Genomic DNA, 7,763 nt, shown 5'->3' with positions numbered 1-7,763 from the left:
GGCTGTAACTCTGGTCATAAACACCCTGGCTGTAACTCTGGTCATAATCACCCTGGCTGTAACTCTGGTCATAATCAACCCTGGCTGTAACCCTGGTCATAAACAACCCTGGTCATAATCAACCCTGGCTGTAACCCTGGTCATAAACAACCCTGGTCATAATCAACCCTGGCTGTAACCCAGGTCATAATCAACCCTGGTCATAGTCACCCTGGCTGTAACCCTGGTCATAATCAACCCTGGTCATAGTCACCCTGGCTGTAACCCTGGTCATAATCAACCCTGGTCATAATCACCCTGGCTGTAACTCTGGTCATAATCACCCTGGCTGTAACCCTGGTCATAAACAACCCTGGTCATAATCACCCTGGCTGTAACCCTGGTCATAAACACCCTGGTCATAATCAACCCTGGCTGTAACCCTGGTCATAAACAACCCTGGTCATAATCACCCTGGCTGTAACCCTGGTCATAAACCCTGGTCATAATCACCCTGGCTGTAACCCTGGTCATAATCAACCCTGGTCATAATCACCCTGGCAGTAACCCTGGTCATAAACAACCCTGGTCATAATCACCCTGGTTGTAACCCTCATCATAATCACCCTGGCTGTAACCTGGTCATAATCACCCTGGTAACCCTGGTCATAAACAACCCTGGTCATAATCACCCTGGTTGTAACCCTCATCATAATCACCCTGGCTGTAACCCTGGTCATAATCACCCTGGCAGTAACCCTGGTCATAAACAACCCTGGTCATAATCACCCTGGTTGTAACCCTCATCATAATCACCCTGGCTGTAACCCTGGTCATAATCACCCTGGCTGTAACCCTGGTCATAATCACCCTGGCTGTAACTCTGGTCATAATCACCCTGGCTGTAACTCTGGTCATAATCACCCTGGCTGTAACTGGTCATAATCACCCTGGCTGTAACTCTGGTCATAATCACCCTGGCACCCAGAACCAAATCTCACAATGGTATTACTTTAAACCTGAAAGGAGTGTATATGTGCACAGAATGTTGTTATTATTCATGTTGCTTTTTGAAGTTTTGATGGTGGAAGTTTGGCCGTATTACTTTGGGTTGACTTGGGATTCAACATCAACATCGGTCCTCGATGGTGCAGGTACTAGGACCCAGTTGGTAACTGGTTGACGTGGTACATATTGGAGACGGTCCTCGACGGTGCAGGTACTAGGGCCCAGTTGGTAACTGGCTGATGTGGTACATATTGATGTGATGATGATGATAATCATTGGCGTTTATAAAACAGATTTCAAAGCGCTTTTAATTATATAGCAGCATGTGAAATGATGGGGCACAACGATACGTTGTGAAATGATGGGGCACAACGATATGTTGTGAAATGATGGGGTACAACGATATGTTGTGAAATGATGGGGCACAACGATACGTTGTGAAATGATGGGGCACAACGATACGTTGTGAAATGATGGGGCACAACGATATGTTGTGAAATGATGGGGTACAACGATATGTTGTGAAATGATGGGGCACAACGATATGTTGTGAAATGATGGGGTACAACGATATGTTGTGAAATGATGGGGCACAACGATATGTTGTGAAATGATGGGGTACAACGTTATGTTGTGAAATGATGGGGCACAACGATACGTTGTGAAATGATGATATGTTGTGAATGATGATGTGAAATGATGGGGTACAACGATATGTTGTGAAATGATGGGGTACAACGTTATGTTGTGAAATGATGGGGCACAACGGCATGTTGTGAAATCCCCCCTTTTTATTTAACTGAACAACGGTTTCAAAGTTTTGGTCGGTTTTAAATCCAAAACTCATTATAGCGTAGGTCACTACACAGTCTTTTAAAGACATATTCACTGACGTTGACTGAACTGTCAGCCCTCCGCATGGCGGCTCATATGGCCTTTTAAAAGTGCACTGCGCTGTAACCCGCCTTGGATTGAGTCCACGATTTGGGACCTGCCTTTATAAATTGAAGTTGATCACTTAAGAAACACTGAGTTACACCCCCTTTTGCCCTCAGAACAGCCTCAATTCGTCGGGACATGGGCTCTACAAGGTGTCGAGTCTTCCACGGGGATGCTGGTCCATGTTGACTCCAATGCTTTCCACAGTTGTGTCAAGTTGGCTGGATGTCCTTTGGGTGGTGGACCATTCTTGATACACACATGAAAAACCAGGCTGCATTGCAGTTTTTGATACAAACCAGTGCGTCTGACTAGGGCTGTGGCAGTTATATTCTGTCAGGGTTAAGGTCATGGGTCAGGGACTGAGCCAGTCTAGTGAACCCACCTGTTGACACTGTCAGGGTTAAGGTCATGTGTTGGGGACCTAAGGGCTGTGGCAGTTATATTCTGTCAGGGTTAAGGTCATGTGTTGGGGACCTAAGGGCTGTGGCAGTTATATTCTGTCAGGGTTAAGGTCATGTGTTGGGGACCTAAGGGCTGTGGCAGTTATATTCTGTCAGGGTTAAGGTCATGTGTAGGGGACCTAAGGGCTGTGGCAGTTATATTCTGTCAGGGTTAAGGTCATGTGTTGGGGACCTAAGGGCTGTGGCAGTTATATTCTGTCAGCTGGTTATTGTCAAGCAGAAGACTGCCCGTCTCACGGTAATGGACCGTTAATGAACATAAACATGTTGATCATCTCCAGGCCTCCATTCAAGCTGATGATGCACCTTTGGAACATCTACATTTTAAAGTCTAATAAATCACCTGATTAAACACCATCACAATAAACTCATTTATTTATTTTAGGCAGGTCTAAAGAAACACATCTGAAGAAAATGTATTTCAGAAGAACAGAATATGAGTTGGCCTGCTATGTTATCTGGCTATAGACTGTAGGCTTGTTCATTTATCAGACTAGATACTGTATGTTATCTGGCTATAGACTGTAGGCTTGTTCATTTATCAGACTAGATAATGTATGTTATCTGGCTATAGACTGTAGGCTTGTTCATTTATCAGACTAGATACTGTATGTTATCTGGCTATAGACTGTAGGCTTGTTCATTTATCAGACTAGATACTGTATGTTATCTGGCTATAGACCGTAGGCTTGTTCATTTATCAGACTAGATACTGTATGTTATCTGGCTATAGACCGTAGGCTTGTTCATTTATCAGACTAGATAATGTATGTTATCTGGCTATAGACTGTAGGCTTGTTCATTTAGCTGACTAGATACTGTATGTTATCTGGCTATAGACTGTGGGCTTGTTCATTTATCAGACTAGATACTGTATGTTATCTGGCTATAGACTTGTTCATTTATCAGACTAGATACTGTATGTTATCTGGCTATAGACTGTAGGCTTGTTCATTTATCAGACTAGATACTGTATGTTATCTGGCTATAGACTTGTTCATTTATCAGACTAGATACGGTATGTTATCTGGCTATGCTCCATGTCATAGGCTGTAGACTAGTTCATTTAGCAGACAAGATATGTTTATAAATCCTGTACCATTATTTTATACTGTAAAACACTTACAGTATCAACTTTTTGTGCAATTGGCATGCTGACAGCAGGAATGTCTACCAAAGCTGTTGCCAGAGAATTGAATGTTAATTTCTCTGCCATAAGCTGCCTCCATCGTTTTAGAGAATTTGGCAGTATGTCCAACCGGCCTCACATCCGCAGACCAGCCCAGGACCTCCACATCTGGCTTCTTCACATGCAGGATCGTCTGAGACCAGCCACCCAGACAACTGAGGAGTATTTCTGCCTGTAATAAAGCCCTTTTGTGGGGGAAAAACTAATTCTGATTGACTGGGCCTTGTTCCCAAGTCGATTGGCCGATGCCCACCCAGGCCCACCCATGGCTGCGCCCCTGCCCAGTCATGTGAAAGCCATAGATAAGGGCCTAAAAAATGTATTTCAGTTGACTGATTTCCTCATATGAACTTGTAAATCAGTCAAATTGTTGCATGTTGTGTGTATATATTTTTTTCCAGTATATTACTGAACATCTTTCTGCCCATCCACTTAGCATGTCCAATGAACCAGTGCACTTTTCGAAAGTGACAGCTTTTTCTGGCACTGAATGTATTCAAAACTGAGGGGGACTGGGGGAGAGAATGAGGGCATAGGGGGACTGTGGGAGGGAACGAGGACATAGGGAGAGAGAAGGAGACTGGGGGAGTGAACGAGGACATAGGGAGAGAGAAGGAGACTGGGGGAGTGAACGAGGGCATAGGGAGAGAAAAGGGGACTGGAATTGGAACTCAAATCAAGCCCAAATGGGCACGAAACAGAACCAGAGAGAAAGAGGCGAAGCAAAAGGTTTAAGCCTCCCAAAATCTGTCCATGAAAATAAGACCCCACAGTGAGGACATTTTGCATAGAGGTCATAGAGCATAGAGGTCATAGAGCATAGAGGTCATAGAGCATAGAGGTCATAGAGCATAGAGGTCATAGAGCATAGAGGTCATAGAGCATAGCCGCAGGAAGTAGGGGTGCTGAGCACGCCGCTGCACATATGCACTGAATTAAGAAGACGCATGTGACATTTTAGACAACTTAGGTAAAATGACTTTATATCACAGTTGTGCCCATGGTCATTGAGGATTCATTCTATTTCTATGAGAGGATCATCATGGATATAACCCGTTTTAGCATGGACATTGCCATTGAGGGCTCCCGCCATTTTAAAGTAGTCAACAGGGTGGAGATTCTTATGAGTTGGGAGGTATCAGCCAATGAAGAAGAAGAGAATTGCCAACTTTAAAACAGGATTTGGAACCAGTTCAGGGATCAGAACTGAAAAACATAAAATAATGAAATATTTCAAGGAACATAAATAGAGCCAGGAACAAAAGTGATCTATAGCATTGTTTTAAAAGCATGGAAACCGGTGAACATGTTATGTTCCAGGCATTTTATTCCACTTCCACAAAAAAACGCAACAAAGTGTTTATGCCAAGCCCTCACTCTGTCACTGAGAAACTTATTCCAGCGTCTGTCTGTGTAACGGATGTGAAACGCTAGCTTAGTTAGCGGTGGTGCGCGCTAAATTGCGTTTCAATCGGTGACGTCACTTGCTCTGAGACCTTGAAGTAGTGTTCCCCTTGCTCTGCAAGGGCCACGGCTTTTGTGGAGCGATGGGTAACGATGCTTCGTGGGTGACTGTTGTTGATGTGTGCAGAGGGTCCCTGGTTCGTGCCCGGGTATGGGCGAGGGGACGGTCTAAAGTTATACTGTTACAACTGCAAGCTGAAAATCTGCCGGTGTTTGAGTGTTTAGGCTACCTGCCACTCCCCCCTCCGAAGCATAGGTTACTCTACTGACGTTACCATAGGTTACTGTACTGACGTTACCATAGGCTACTGTACTGACGTTACCATGGGTTACTGTACTGACCTGACGTTACCATAGGTTACTCTACTGACGTTACCATAGGTTACTGTATTGACCTGATGTTACCATAGGTTACTCTACTGACGTTACCATAGGTTACTGTATTGACCTGACGTTACTGTACTGACGTTACCATAGGTTACTCTACTGATGTTACCATTGGTTACTGTACTGACCTGACGTTACCATAGGTTACTCTACTGACGTTACCATAGGTTACTCTACTGACGTTACCATAGGTTACTGTACTGACCTGACGTTACCATAGGCTACTGTACTGACGTTACCATAGGTTACTGTACTGACCTGACGTTACCATAGGTTACTGTACTGACGTTACCATAGGTTACTGTACTGACGTTACCATAGGTTACTGTACTGACGTTACCATAGGTTACTGTACTGACGTTACCGTAGGTTACTGTACTGATGTTACCATAGGTTACTGTACTGATGTTACCATAGGTTACTGTACTGACGTTACCATAGGTTACTCTACTGATGTTACCATAGGTTACTGTACTGACGTTACCATAGGTTACTCTACTGACGTTACCATAGGTTACTCTACTGATGTTACCATAGGTTACTGTACTGATGTTACCATAGGTTACTGTACTGACGTTACCATAGGTTACTCTACTGACTTTACCATAGGTTACTGTACTGACATTACCATAGGTTACTGTACTGACCTGACGTTACCATAGGTTACTGTACTGACCTGACGTTACCATAGGTTACTGTACTGACCTGACGTTACCATAGGTTACTGTACTGATGTTACCATAGGTTACTGTACTGACATTACCATAGGTTACTGTACTGACCTGACATTACCATAGGTTACTGTACTGACCTGACGTTACCATAGGTTACTGTACTGACCTGACGTTACCATAGGTTACTGTACTGATGTTACCATAGGTTACTGTACTGACATTACCATAGGTTACTGTACTGACCTGACATTACCATAGGTTACTGTACTGACCTGACGTTACCATAGGTTGTTACCATAGGCTACTGTACTGACCTGACATTACCATAGGTTACTGTACTGACCTGACGTTACCATAGGTTACTGTACTGACCTGACGTTACCATAGGTTACTGTACTGATGTTACCATAGGTTACTGTACTGACATTACCATAGGTTACTGTACTGTACTGACGTTACCATAGGTTACTGTATTGACGTTACCATAGGTTACTGTACTGACGTTACCATAGGTTGTTACCATAGGCTACTGTACTGACCTGACATTACCATAGGTTACTGTACTGACGTTACCATAGGTTACTGTACTGACCTGACGTTACCATAGGCTACTGTACTGAACTGACGTTACCATAGGTTACTGTACTGACGTTTGAAGTGTGAGAAGATAGGGAAAGAGGTGTTTTATTAGCTAGAGAACATCGAATTCACTTTTTTTAAACTATTGAAGGATACTGTAAGCCTAGTTATCACGTTTCACAATGGATTTATTCATTACACTAAGATAAGATGTGTTTTTAATTCTGGTGCCGCTCTGAAACTCAAGCTTGTTAGCTTGCTAGTGTAAGGGACGTCACACTGCTCGCTTAGCAGTACAACTTCCTCCCGATTCGGCCCAAACTTACCAGTCGGTGCCACATGAACAGCTAGCTATTCGCTGGCGCAAGTGGGGATATTTCAGGCTGAGAAGTAAGTTTCACACATCCCCATGTGCTACAGTCACTACTCAAATGTACTCAACAGTGCCCCCCAGCTGTAGATCCAGGTCATTGCACCACTGTGAAGGACTTGCTCCGAATACAACAGGTGTAGACCTTACAGTGAAATGCTGACTTACAAGCCCTTAACCAACACTGTAGACCTTACTGTGAAATGCTGACTTACAAGCCCTTAACCAACAATGCAATATTCAAGAAATACAGTTAAGAAAATATTTACTAAATAAACTAAAGCAAAAATATATATTTATAAAATAAAAAGTAAATTGCATAATAATAACAAGGCTATATGCAGGGGGTATCGGTACTGAGCCAATCTGTGGCGGTACAGGTTAGTCGAGGTCAGTTGTAAAGTGACTGTGCATAGATAATGTGCAGTGGGGGAGGGTCAATGTAAACAGTCCCGGTGGCCATTTGATTAGCTGTTCAGCAGTCTTAAGGCTTGGGGGTAGAAGCTGTTAAGGAGCCTTTTGTTCCTAGACTTCGTGCTCCAGTACTGCCCGGTAGCAGAGAGAACAGTCTATGACCATTTTTGGGGCCTTCCTCTGACACCACCTAGTATATAGGTCCTGGATGTCAGGAAGCTTGGCCCCAGTGATGTACTGCACAGCATCTGACGCACTACCCGGGTAGCGCCGTACAGTCAGATGCCAAGCTATTG

At 43.8% G+C, this 7,763-nt stretch overlaps 1 long non-coding RNA gene across 1 annotated transcript; it reads left to right on the top strand.

The window, feature by feature from the left end:
- Nucleotides 1-1,679: 1,679 nt before the first annotated feature.
- LOC121847615 lies at nt 1,680-2,747 on the top strand. Its single transcript, XR_006084459.1, has 2 exons — nt 1,680-2,273; nt 2,335-2,747. It is a non-coding gene; the product is annotated as an uncharacterized LOC121847615 (long non-coding RNA).
- Nucleotides 2,748-7,763: the final 5,016 nt, after the last annotated feature.

The sequence above is a fragment of the Oncorhynchus tshawytscha genome, linkage group LG02 (assembly GCF_018296145.1).
Source record: "Oncorhynchus tshawytscha isolate Ot180627B linkage group LG02, Otsh_v2.0, whole genome shotgun sequence".
Classification (NCBI taxonomy): Eukaryota; Metazoa; Chordata; class Actinopteri; order Salmoniformes; family Salmonidae; genus Oncorhynchus; species Oncorhynchus tshawytscha.
Note: the sequence above shows the minus strand (reverse complement) of the source record. Positions and strands in the feature narration are given on the sequence as shown.